The sequence below is a fragment of the Lactuca serriola genome, chromosome 5, assembly GCF_051521515.1.
Source record: "Lactuca serriola cultivar US96UC23 chromosome 5, Lser_US96UC23_V15, whole genome shotgun sequence".
Taxonomy (NCBI): Eukaryota; Viridiplantae; Streptophyta; class Magnoliopsida; order Asterales; family Asteraceae; genus Lactuca; species Lactuca serriola.
The window spans coordinates 323296508-323311091 of record NC_136412.1 but is presented as its reverse complement, the minus strand read 5'-3'; positions in this window follow the sequence as shown (position 1 = coordinate 323311091).

Genomic DNA, 14584 nt, shown 5'->3' with positions numbered 1-14584 from the left:
GACACGCATTTATGACGTGCATTTATGACACGCAAGGCGTATCATTAAAACCCCTGTCAAGAAAGGCCATGTCATAAACAAAGATGACACACATTTTTGCGTATCATAAATTTAAATATTAAAAAAATTATATATTTGTTAATTTTTAAATTAAATTTGCATTTAATGTCTCATAATAGAAATAAAATACCATATACAAAAAATACAATCTATTGCATAAAATTTAATGTCATACAAAATATCATATACAAAAAATACAATCTATTGCATAATATTTTCTTACAAATTTGACATTTTTCTGTTTCCGTACTTTGACAATTTGTGTTGCTGCTGATTCCGGAGCCAAGAGATTTCTCATGTACAACAAGGCCAGTTCCAGTTCCTTCCAATCCTACACAAAGTATCACATCCAATTAGGAAGTAAATATAAGCATATCTTGCAGGGGGTAAAATGGTAATTTCTGTAATTTTATAACCACACACAAATTACCAGGCAAATACATAAGAATAGGAGAATCTTTTAGAGGCCTGTTACAGGCAACAGGGCAAAACCACCTAAGTGGACCACCATCACTACTAGTTAAACGAATCAAATCCATGGCTATTTTAGTGTAATCTTTCATGGTTTGTGTCCCATAACCATCATCCCACAAAGGTTCCAGCTTCTCAGGGGAATTTAGGGTACTATTTTTTACTCCATTTTCATAAGATGCTAGTGCTACAATTGTATTCTTTCTGTTAACACAAGAAGCTCCATTGATCTTGACTATACTCCTAACAAGAACACATGAAAGCATCCTTTATTATCCCTACAAGGAACAAGAATACATGAACTCATAGTGTTTTGCTTGGAGGGATAATAATTCTCTCATGTCCTTTTGTTCCATGTATATTTAATAGAGTAGATCTGATCATTAGATATGACCAGATTAATGTTAATAGTTAAGGAACTTATCTCTACAAGGACCAATTTGTATTTCTTTAAATGGAGGTAAAATTATACAAGGGTTTTTTTTTCTTTAGCATCAAATTTGACCTAATCGAGCATTACCCAGAGTAAAAGAAGTAATACTTATGAGAGTGAGATAGAAAAATTAGGGTCGAATTTAGGAACCCTAAATTATCGGCTCAAATTGATAACTGGGAGGTAAGATCTGTGTCTTACGTAGTGGATCAAATTGATGTGTGTTTTGGTGTAAATTAGCATACTTTCTCTTCATGATTCCTTTTTCACAAGCCCAAGCAAAACTTTGAGAATTTGTCTACCTGGAATTTATAACTGAAATTAGCATCAGCTGATGAGATCTACAATTTTAGGCATTTACCCATACAAAGACATTGTCATGTGTATAGATGTTGGCTATACATATGGCAATTATAATTTACATAAATATAACATCAAGGTAATCATTTTTTTTATTAATATCACTCTGTCTGTAGTTGTAGCTCAGAATTCGACCATTAAGCATCATTGTTTCCAGCAAAATAATGGTCAGTTACCAATTTCGTTGCAGAAAAGGAGACATCATTCCGTGATTGAGATATACCTCTAGCAGCAAATCAAAATTTAATGAAAGGAAAGCTTATATCACTATCTGAAGATCCATTTCACCATGAATACCATGTCACCATGACAGGTAATCATGTCTTTCTTTAGATAAATTTGCAATTGTCAACATAACTTTGTACATCTATAAACTTATGCCTACTCTTGTGAACAAGGGGAACAGGATTTACACGTCATAATTTATGTGGTGCATGGGTGGCAAGAATAAACAAAAGAAACAATTTGCATCATAGTCCCAAAATTTGTAGTACTTTCCTAATGTAAAAGATTAAAAGACAAATGAAACAAGCCTAATTCCATCTTCTTTTTCTAATATTAATTATATAAGGGGAAGAGATTATTTCTTCTTTCCTACTCCTTTAAAAAGTGTGTTATCATTTTTTGTCCTTGGTCAATTTGGGAAAAAAAAGGAAAATTTTTAACATCGCATGTTAGACTGATTCTAAGATGCAAAAAAGATATTCTTGTCTTTTAGAGTAAGAAGAAAAGGTGAAGTAGTTGTTGCTGTATTTACATAAAAAAGAAAAAAGAATAAAACAAGTAAAACTTTTGCTCAAGTATGTAACTTCCAACAAAAAGATATTATGTTTCATCAAAACAGAATGTATTTTTCTTTCCCCTTTTTCCTTTGGCATATGAAATCTGGATCTTTCTTCTTTTACTCGAAATTAACACTTAACAACTACACACACAATATCCATATTTTCCTTTAGGGAAGATACGTACAAGGAAATGCATTAGTCAATAAAAACAAAACCACCAAAAACAAACTTCACCTAATCAATAAGAACAGAGAAACAAATCAGAAAATCAGATCATGCCAAGTTGGACTGTCATCAAACCACTGATACACATAATTAGAAAACTTACAGACTACACAATTGGTGCAAAAAGAAAGACAAGCCAATTGCTGCGAAGTCTCTTCTACAAGTCCAACTATTTCCAAGAAAACACAAGTTTGGGTTTAATTAAACATGAAAATCGGCCGTTTAAGATTGGTATGTGTAACAATGCTGCTGTATAAACATCACAGTCCGGTGAAGCATTGAATGAACAAAGATGGATAAGAACGGATGTTAATTCCTTTTGGAAAACGACATATAACAAAACTAATTCCTGCAAGAAAGGAACCGATTGCTACTAATTCACGTCCACAACTCCAACAATATTCCAGGAACAAAAAGACGAATCAAAATGAACTAAACAAGAAGCGTTAACAAAAGCAGTGATTGGACGACAGCGAATAGAAATCAATGGCTATTGCAATTGAAAAACTAACAGATGGCACATTTAGTATTGACACACTAATTCCTGCTGGAAACAAAAGCAATTGCTACACTATCATTCAACAACTCCACAATCTTCCACTAAAACACACACAGTCCAGTCAGATCAAACCTGAAAACCGGCGTTTAAGATACGCAGGTGCGACGATGATGACGAACGAACAAAGCACATAAGAATCAGTGGTGATTCCTATTGAGAAGCTGTTAGATACCACAATTAGTATTGACACACTAATTCCTAACCTTCTGTGTTGTGGAAAAAGCCAATCCAACCAAACCTATTATCCTACCAACCTTTTTCTCAACTACAGCCTTCAACTTAGCATCAAACTGAAACCAAACTCATTTTATACATTAACCAATTATAAAACACTTCATATCAATATCTGAAATTTTTAACTAATGACAAAAATAACCTTGTCAATGCAACGATCAACATCCAAACAAACATTATCATGCACATGAATCAAATACACAAAAAATAATATCAAAAGAATGCAACATGCAGCCAAAAACAGGGTGGCATAGATAATTAGATTGTTACCTATAGTAATGTCACATTATGACCCAAGAACTTCAGATATATATGACAATACTTACAGGTTTGATTTGAGATTTCTAAAAATTAAGCAAACAGATTCTTAAACCATATTCTAGTTAAATCATATTTCATCAATTTTATAGCCTTTGTGAAAGTAAAATTTCACAAAGTAAATACAAATCATATATTTGGGAATGATTTGGATCACAAAACAGAATGAAAAAAAATGATTAACAAAGTTAGATAGGTTTTCTATAACCTTGAAACTCTCAGTACAAAACCAAGAATGAAATTTGTCTACAAATAATAAAATCAAACCTGGTCTAATAGAGGTATAAAGGTCTTGATGAGGTCGTAAACTTTATCCTTTACTGCCAACATGGATCAAAAAACAGTGAAAGATAAGCGTATCAGATGGAGTGTCAGCGTGGGTAAATGTTGATTCAAGCCCTAGAAATTACACCAAAAGGGTGGGGGAGAGGGAGGGGGAAACGATTTTCAATGTAACATAGAGGAGGTTGCTTCGAGCCCTAGAAATCACAAGAGATCGAGAACATTGAAGAAGCTAAGGGGGTGTTTGAGAGTGATGTGTGTTCTTGTTCTGGATGTGTAGCAGAGATGGCATCATGCTTGAAGTGGGGATGTCGATTGACGTTTCAGAGTAAAATCAGAGATTGGAGAGCCCAAGAGGAGAGAATGAGAACCCCAGAGTAAAATCACAAAAGTGTGGAGTGTGAATGAGTTTTTAGGGTTCAATGGTAGTGACGATGGCTTAGGGTTTGCAGAGAGAAAGGGGAGAGAATGAAGGGAGAGGGAGAGATGGTGGTGTGGGGGTCTTCGGGAGGAGGAGAGGATTGGTTGCTTTGAAGAGAGATATGAAGTCGAGACGATAAGACAAGATTGACCCATCTGGTAACAAACGGACTCGGGAAGATGAACAAAATGACCCGAGATTGACCCATTTGGTAACAACGCTATTGACGTCATTCCTTCCATTTTCGACTGTTCATCCTCCACTTCCTCTACTGCTACTTCTTCACCATCTTCTACTTTTTCTGTATGTTACATCAAAACAGAGGTAAAATTATACAAGGGTTTTTTCTTTAGCATCAAATTTGACCTAATTGAGCATTACCCAGAGTAAAAGAAGTAATACTTACGAGAGTGAGATAGAAAAAATTAGGTTCGAATTTAGGAACCCTAAATCATCGGTTCAAATTGATAACTGGGAGGTAAGAACCCTAAATCCTCAGCTCATTACGGTCGAATTAAGAGTGTAATAACTTTTTGGAATCGAGAATTAGGTTTTTGGTGGAGGTGATGGATCGACGAATTGAGGAAGCTGTGGATGAAGACCAAGGCCCTAATTCGAAGAGGCGGGGAATTTTGGGATGAATAGGCGGGGATTAATTTTTTGGATTTCATTTTTCCCCCTAAAAACGCGTGTTTCCTAAAAAAAATATAAAGCGACACAGTTACACGACGCCCATTTATGATAGGTGCCCTCCGTATTTTTTTTCGGACACTAATTTTAGGGCACGCAAAAATGCGTGCCCACTATCCTTCAAATTTTGGAAAACTGACATTAATTTTTAAGGCACGCACAAATGCACGTCCTCTATCAGTGTGTGTCATTAATTGCGCGTCGTAAAAGGCTATTTTTCTAGTAGTGTATATTAGCTCCTACACTTTTTTACCCACTTTCCTACTTAACCCTAGGTTTAGTTCAAAACTCTAGTCCTATAATTTTGGTCACAATATTATAAGATTCAAATTTAATTAAGAAAGATGGTCATGCAAACTTAATTAAATTCAACAATAAGTAAAGAGAAGTAATTATCAAAAGTATGTGAGGTTCTTTAATAAGCTAGATCAACAAATAACCAATATAAACTAAATTCAATCCATAACTCAACTCATAATTTGGCAAATAATCCTAGGCTAAACAAAATTCATGAGATTTAGCTCATTATTTCAGTAAGTAAAGATATAAAAATGAAATTCAATAGCATAGTCATGATTAAACTAAAGAGAAATTCGTAATGAGAAGTATTATTGCCTTGATGTCTTCAATTCCCCAGCTTCAATAAGCATCTTGACTTCCAAGCCTTAGTTCTGCACTTTGGTCTTCGAAATTTGTCAGAAACTTCAGCCAAAAGTCTCCCATTCGTAGAAGAATGAGTTGTATTTATATTTTTCCCGAAATCAGAGCACCACGACGTGGTGAGGCCACCACGATGTGGTCTTCATGTTTATCCCGTCTTCCACAAGTCTTTGAAATCAATCGGGAATCTTCAAGTCACCACATCGTGTTAGGACCACCATGACGTGTTAGGTGTATTTTTTTCTTCATTTTTAAGCATTGGTTCAAACTCCTAGCTTCCGGCATCTAGCTTCCAGCTTCCTTTTTGCTCCAAGCATATCTTTTATCCCTACAACACAATTCATAACAAATTAAGTACCTTTTGTTCTATTAAGGGTATAAAAGTAATTAAAAGTATTAAGATATGATGTATAATTATGTGTATAGATATGCACATATCATGTTCCTTCTCGTTGGCTGCTTTAGGTTTTTTTTGTTGTATAGCGATGTTAAGGTGAGTCAAAGAGTACAACATATTGAGTGTGTATCTATATATGAATTGATTTTTCTATTAAACAAAAGAAAAATACTTGTGTCTCTGCATCCTATATTAGCTTTTGACTTTTTCTTTGGATAGGTTTGTGATAAGTGGAAATATTGTTTATATTTTTTTTAGAAATATAAGATAGTAAAATGTATTTAGTAAAACATGTATAAACCATTTTGTTATGTTCACTTTTTTTTTAATTTCTATCTTGTGTTGTTGTTTAATGTATACATGATTTAAGGAGATTATAAAAATATATTAGAAAACCGATTAGAAAAAAAATTATGAGGGTATTTTTTTCAATAAGAAAACACTAAAAAATTAATTAAGATTTGTAAACCTAATTGTCGATTATTAATTCAACTAGACTCAAAAATCTAGTTTGTAATTGCTAGAAATCAATTAATAAACAAAAAAGTATAAGGGATTTATGACATGTTACAATTGAAATAAAATTAAAATTGTTTATACTATTTTGTTTTGTAGTTTTGGTCCTGGCCCCCCTTACTTTAGTGCTTGTGTTCCGCCCATGCGGCTCAAAGCATCGACCAACATTGGCCTTCCCAAAGTGGCACATGATCTCGCAATCATAGTCCTTTACCACATCCAACCATCTCCGATGCCGCATATTCAGATTTGACTGATCCATGAGATACCTCAAACTTTTGTGGTCGGTGTAGATAGTACGCATAACCCCATACACATAATGCCTCCAAATCTTGAGGGAAAAAAACACAGCCCCTAACTCCAAATCATGTGTAGGGTAATTCGCCTCAAGAGGCTTCAAATGCCTTGAAGCATAAGAAATCACGTGTCCCCTCCGCATAAGAACAACTTCCAAACCTAAAATAGAGGCGTCACAATAAACCACAAAATCATCCACACCCTCAGGAAGCGCGAGAATCGAGGCCTCACACAATCTCTGCCCCAGAGTCTCAAAAGCCAACTGTTGATCAGGCCCCCACCGAAAAGTCACATTCTTCTTTGTCAAGCGGGTCAAAGGAACTGCAATCTTAGAGAAATCGTAGATAAATCATCGATAATACCCCGCGAGACCTAGAAAGCTCTGAATCTCATAGGGGATCCGTGGGACCTCCCATCACATCATGGCCGGGTCGACCAATATACTCCTCTGGTTGACGATGTACACCAAGAAATACATCGCTCGCAACCAAAACTCACATTTAGAGAATTTGACATATAGCCTCTCCCTCCTCAAGGTCTTCAACACCTCTCGCAAGTTTTACTAGTGTTGCTCCTTTGTCTTGGAGTAGACCAAAATATCATCTATGAATACTATCACAGACCGATCCAGCATTGGCCTGCAAACCTGGTTCATGAGATCCATGAATATTTTTGGTGCATTGGTGAGCCTGAAAAACATCCCCACAAACTCGTAATGACCCTAACGAGTCCTGAAGGTTTTCTTCTATACATCATCATCCTTGACCCTTATCTGATGGTCCCCGATCGTAAATCAATCTTGGAAAACCAAGATGCACCATGGAGCTGGTCAAATAAATCTCCAATCCTTGGGAGTTTGTAATGGTTCTTCATCATTAGCTTATTCAATTCTCGGTAGTCAATGCATATCATGTATGAACCATCCTTATTTTTCACGAACATGATTGGTGCTCCCCACGAAGAACTTCTTGGTAGAATAAAACCCTTGTCTAGCAGCTCCTGAATCTGTATAGACAACAACTCCTGCATCTCTGGTGGTATTAAGCGATAAGGTGCCTTGGCTATTGGGGCCGCACCAGGAACCAAATTAATTTGGAACTCGACTTTCCTAATAGGAGGCACTCTTGATAACTTCTCAGGAAACACATTGGGGAAATATTGAACAATGGGCATCTCACTCAACGTTGTTGTTGCCTCCACCCGAGTATCCACCACATATTCCGAAATTCCCGAACAACCCTGCTGAAGATATCTCCTGCCCCCCCCCCCCAGATGAACAGAAAGTCGACTCATGTGAAGCTCCCTCGTCCGGAATAACAAGTTCTCCCCCACTTGGGGTTCGAAATCTCACTAGATGGAGCTCGCAGTCAATCATTTCCCCATTGGGGACCAACCAATCCATCCCGATAATAACATTCAATCCACGCAGAGGAATTGGTATTAAATCAATAGAGTATCTCTCACTAAATAGATTTAGGACACACCCATGATGAACCCTCAAAGCACTCACAATATGGTCATCTGTAATCTTGAACTCCAATGGGTAATCCAGAGTCCTGGGAGAATCACAAAACTTCTTGCTAAGCGCAATAGATACAACAGATCGGGTAGGACCCAAATCAAACATAACATGAGCACTCATACCATTAACCAAAAAGGTCCCTATTCCAGATCACATATAATCATCAGCATAAATAAGGAAAGCAATAAAAAATAAGAGTAAGTCACATACAAGTAACCACATCCGCTGCTGCACGAGCCTCATTGGTGGTCAACTGAAATGCCCTGTTCTTCTGCACAGGAGCCTTCACCTTGCCCTGGCGGCCATTAGTAATCCTCAAGGTGGTTGGCGCAGGCGTCACCACTACTACCCCTTACAATCTAGAACAATAGCCTTTTTATGGTCGGTCTGACTGTAATGAAATCAAATCAGAGCACCCATGGGGCAGTTCCTACTCATGTGGCCCGACTGACCACAACCAAAACATACTGATCCCGACAATCGACACGCCCCACCATGCAGCTTGCCACACTTACCGCAACGGCTCCAGCCCTGCTGGCCTTTGGTACGTGAATCGGAAGCCTTAGGCCTCTTAACCTGGCCCATCGCCGTCTGTACTTGCTCCGGCTTCCGCTTCGTCCGAATATCCAATTTGATCTGCCGTTTATGTGCCTTCTCAATCATATCATTCAGGGTCTTGCACCTTGAAAATCTCACAAACTCCCAGATATCCTCTCTCAACATATCATGGTATCTCGTCTTCTTCATCTCCTATTCTGCAACATACTTCAGAACCAACAGAGCCCTCTCTCGAAACTTGGAAATGATCTACGCCACAGTCTTAGTAGTTTGGTGAAGGTCATTGAACTCCCTCGTCGGGTGTTGCACCTTGATAGTTGAACTCCCTCTGAAACCTCGCAACAAAATCCTCTTTGGTCATAACTACCACTGTCGCTGACCCTACTGCTCGGCCAACCTCATCCCACTAATCTCGTGTTCGGTCCCTCAGCAGGCAGGATGCAAATCCAACATTTTCCCCTCAAGTAAAAATCCCGTCCAATGAGCATTCTCAATGTCAGCGATCCAACATCGGCTAGCGATGGGGTCCTTAGACCCAAAGAAGTCAGGAGCTCCACAGGACTTGAACTCCCAAAATGAGGGTGTTCGAGCTCCTATCTGTCCCGTAGCAATATCCACTCGAAAGGACATGAGCCTCTTATCCATCAGCTCCACACTCCCCTCCTTGATGGTACCGAACATCACAGGAGTATCATCCAAGATACCACGAGTAACCTCAACCGCAATAAACTCGTGCAGCCTCTTATCAATTGGTTATGTGCCGAAGCCAGAACCTGAACCAAATCCAGAACCTCCTTGAGTATTCATCACCATACTCAAACTGAACCACAAACATATAAATGATCAACATATGACTCGAGGTAATTCCTACTATATAGGTCTCCTTAGAGTCTCTAGGTCGGTTTTTTTCTTGGGGTACAAATCATGTGCTTCCAGTAATACGGGCCCATACTACCTTTCACACCTATTTGTACCCTCCTCAAGAGTCGTACTGATTCCTCTAAGTCACACCACTAGAACCATACACCATTCCTATGCTAACATCATACATATCCTACACTTTCCTATGAATCCTCAACTTCCACAACTTGTAGTACCGAGAACCTCAATCAACACTGTTGGTTGCCTTATGCATGCAAGTTATACACAAAATGGAATCACTTAGACTGTCAAATGATGACTCCACCCTAAGTCCATAACCAAACAAGGAACATGAAATGAGGTCAAATCAATCATTCTAGGGCTATATGATCCTAGTCATATACAACTTTGAAAGCATACACTTGGCAATTAACTGAGTCGATATCAATTCCAAGTAATACATAACTTCAAATTCCCTTAAGCTATAAGGCATCACACAAATAAGGTAATTCTATTATATGATTCCTGCAGATATCCTTAGCCCTACTCTAGCATGCAATTTTCATATCAAGCATACTAATCATAATACATGGGTATGGATGATTTGGGAACCACTTACTTGAGCTCGGATGATTGCACACATTGCACCCCTTTTTACTTAGTAAAAATCTTTTTAGAAATTCAATTTCGTTTCCCTTTAAAAAGATTATCATTCCTCAGTTTGAGTTCTGACACACTAGAAAGTGTGCCTGAATCTCTCAAACCAAGGCTATGATACCAACTTGTAACAACCCAAAAACAGTGATAATTTTTTTTCATCGAAAGACTAACAATTTCATTCATTAATTGTTTCAAAAACCATCACCAAACATAATATCAAAAATATCATAGTACAATTATTCAAAATGCAGAAATCATGAGGTGAGGATGTTGTGCCATGACGTCGGGCCCTTCCCATTAGAATCAGAGGTACCTGAAACCATAAACATAAACTGTAAGCATAAAGCTTAGTGAGTTCCCCAAAGTACCACATATCAATCATATAACTGGGCTTAACCCTGGGTATATTCCAACCCAATATCCATATACGGGCCCAACCATGGGGCCCCGCATTGGGGTGTATTTCAACCTGATCAACACATATGGGCCCCGTCCCTGGGGCCTTGCCCTGAGGTACCTTTCAACCCAATCATACAATAGTAAGCCCTGCCCTGGTGTCTATTTCAAACCAAATATACGATAGTGGGCCTTGCCCTAGGGTTTATTTCAACCCATCATATGAACTCATACAAGCCACATAACAACTATCATCCTAAATAACACAATAACGAGCCGACATTGGTGCCTTCAACCCATGTATACAGTGAGAAGCCTCACCTTACAGACAAATGAGAAACTGAAACAACATGTTGCTCTGAAATCAACTCTACCAGTTACCTTTATAAATACAGTGACCGTAACTCATAATACATATCAAAAATACACAAAATACCCTAGGCCAGACTTTGGTCAAAATCCAGCTTAAAGTCAAAAGTCAACATTCAACCCATCTAGTCGTCACGTCATGGCCGCAAACCGCCAACATAGACGAGTCTTGACCAAGTCACCATGTCGTGGCGACCTGAACCACGCCTTGGTGATGCTTTTGGACAACTTAAACCATGAAGTCCTTTTCCTTTAACTAAAAAAACTCCAAGGCTCAGATCTAGTCCTTCCTATGGCCTTGATGGGTAAACTTTCCAACTTTATCCCTCAAACCCTTCCATAAGCCAAAATCCCAACCCCAATCACTAATGGTAACTTAATGCATCAAAATTCTCATTAAGCACCAAATCCTTAGATTTGCACCTCCAAAGTTTCCAGAAAGGTTTCACACTCCAAAGTGACCTTAAAAATTATGGCTTTATGGACTTGCATGACCAACACATGCCTTTTCCATTTTAGGTCAAAAATAGTGGTTTAATGACTAAAATCCCATGCGTGACATCAAAAATTGATTATAATTTAGATCCAAGACACTAAATGCTCATTTTAACCGAGATCCCATTACTTAAGTCTATCAAAATCATGGAAAAGGGGACAAAAAAAGAGATCTAGCAACATGGCAAGAAAAGGTTGAGTCTTGGGCACTCACCAAGATCCAAAAGATAAGCTTAGCTGAAGATATGATGTTTGCCAAGTAACCACCTCACAAAGAGCTTCTTTCTCCTTCTAAAATCACCAATAAGCACCAGGAATGAGCTCACAACTTCAATGGAGGCTAGGCTTAAGGTTTCTGAGGTTGGGAGGAAGATGGAGGCTGAAACCCTAGCCTTAATGTTCCTTATATAGGGTCCAAGACCCGAAAGTTAGGGTTTTCACTAAAAAGCACATGCCACTTCGTGGTGCATCAAGACCACGTTGTGGCAGGTCATTAAGAACGCACTATGTATCCTTGACTAAATTTATAAACATTCCACAATCTAAGCCTTTAGATTTGAAATGAAGCAAAATATTCTCTCCCTTAATTATAGCAAAACAACTATTCAACCCTTACAACTTTGCAAAGTATGACTCTTGTTTTCTATAATTAATACTGCTAACTTGCAATACTTGCCTTAATAATCATACAATCATAACATTTATGCTCCCACTATCACGATGATTATTATAAACATAACACTTACGCTCCCACTAGCTTTGACATGTATTCAGAAACCAGCTTAACTTCTAGAAAAACAATACTTATTGAATTTCTTAAGTTCATGTTTCTAATACCTAATGCTTTGATAATCTTTTATCAAGGCTTCTTGAACTTATACACCTTTGTTTTAGATAGCTCATATGTGTGTCTAAACAATTCAGACTAACTGCCAAATCTCACAATTCGAATCATGTAAAGGGATACCGTAACCATAATCGAATTCGAGAATTCAATTTTCACAATCACTATCTTTCTTAAAATCTCTCTTAGTGAAAACATTTCCTCACAGTCATTTCCATGAAGGAGGGAATCTTATGACACTTAGATTTTAATGGTGTATGTGTTCCTATCCATATGAATTTGTCAAAACTAAAGTTTACGACAAATTCAAACTCATATGGACCAAACTTTCTTGTTCTTGATTTCTTGCCTTATGGTAGCACAACTGCCCACCACGTCTTCCAAATAGTTAAGCAGTACACCCTTTCCTATCAATGTACTTTTCATTGATCAAGGTCCTTGCCTTTTATGCATTCAAATGAGAACTCATAGTACTCACATGCATAATTAATTCAATTGGAACAGCACGGAAACAAGATAATGTCAACACGATACGTTGTAAACATCTACTCGTGTGCTAGTGATGATTGATAAGGTTTATTCTTGATTTGTTCCTGAAAACTTTCAAGACCATTAAGACTCCCACTGACTCCTTGACATATAAGATTCTTTTGTCAATAAACATTTCTTGACAACCAAATATTCAAGAGTTAGTGCAGCTTTTATCAAGACAAAACATTTCATAAAATTGGTCCTAGTTGGTCTTTGTCTTATTCAAGTCATCACAACTTACCAATTTCAAATGTTCAAGAATAAGAAAACCTTTTTCCAAATTCTACATTTGATGAATGTTATAAACCTTCTTAAGACTTGTCACTCAATATTACAATCTTAACTCTAAGACTTGTTTTGGAATGAAGTATGATTGACTTCTTGATCTAACCATTTGTTCAATTCTTGATTCCTCTTCTTAGACATGCAATTGTACTAAGATTTACTTAGAGGATCAATTGAAATATGGTTCTTAATCATTAAGTTATATCATAAAGCATAAAAGGTACTCTCCCTTCTTCTTAGAATAGAGAAACTTTTATCTTTCTGCCTGCTTGATTCTTCTTATTCGTTCTGCTAATGATTTAAACCCTTTTTAATCAATTCAGAATTACACTTAATCTTATAAGTATAATCATATTTACTAATCCTTTAGTAAATCATGATGAATATCTTTGTTATTCTTGTGGTGGACTTGATCAGCACACAACTTTGTGTACTCGATCTCCTAGTCCTTCACTTGACACTTTGTCAACGAATTAGTCTAATTTCCAAATATGAAATTTCTCATTCATCGTGCAACCAAGTTGCATGATTCCAAGTTTCTGTCCAATTGAACCTTGGGTGATGAGAAACTCTCCATATTTGGTAAATTCTTGACATTTCCACAAACAACATAATTGAGAATCACATCCACTCGTTGTTGAAATATACGAACATCAATTTTTCATAACGATTTCATTGCAAGGAAATAAATAAATAAATGAGTCAAACAAAAATTTATTTTATTCATAAAAGCAGCGGAAAACATTTGTCCTTACAATGCAAAATCAACTGAAAAACTATGTAGTCAAATATTCCTAATTCTATCATAACTTTCTAAGCTCAAAATCTAATCTTCAAGTCCATGCGATCGAGATCCATTTCTTTGTGATTAGACTCATCTTGCTTTTCCATTAAGATTCCTCTCTTTCTCACTGATCCTGCAAAACATTCAAATGAAATCTTATCACATCATGTATTAAGAATCAACGAATAGGAACTTAATGGAGTTGGATAGTGGATTTTACCTGAAGCACAACCATACTTTTTGACTCTCCCATCTTCTGGACTCTTCAGGCTCTTAGGGAAGACTTGTATCCAATTCCCTTTCTCTTGGCAGCAAACGCAGGTCGATTCACCTAGAACGTCCTCAGAAGCATGGTTGGTTGACTTTCCCAACAAATATGCTCCATTGTTTTGCCAAATCATTTCTGATTCAGCAGCAATGAGCATGTAAGTTAGGTCATTGAGGTTTGCATCATGATCCATCATATAATACTTTTTTTTGAACTCATTATATGATTCAGGGAGTGACTGTAGAACCCAGCCTATAGCCAACTCATCAGGGAATGACGCACCCAACATTATCAACCTATCGA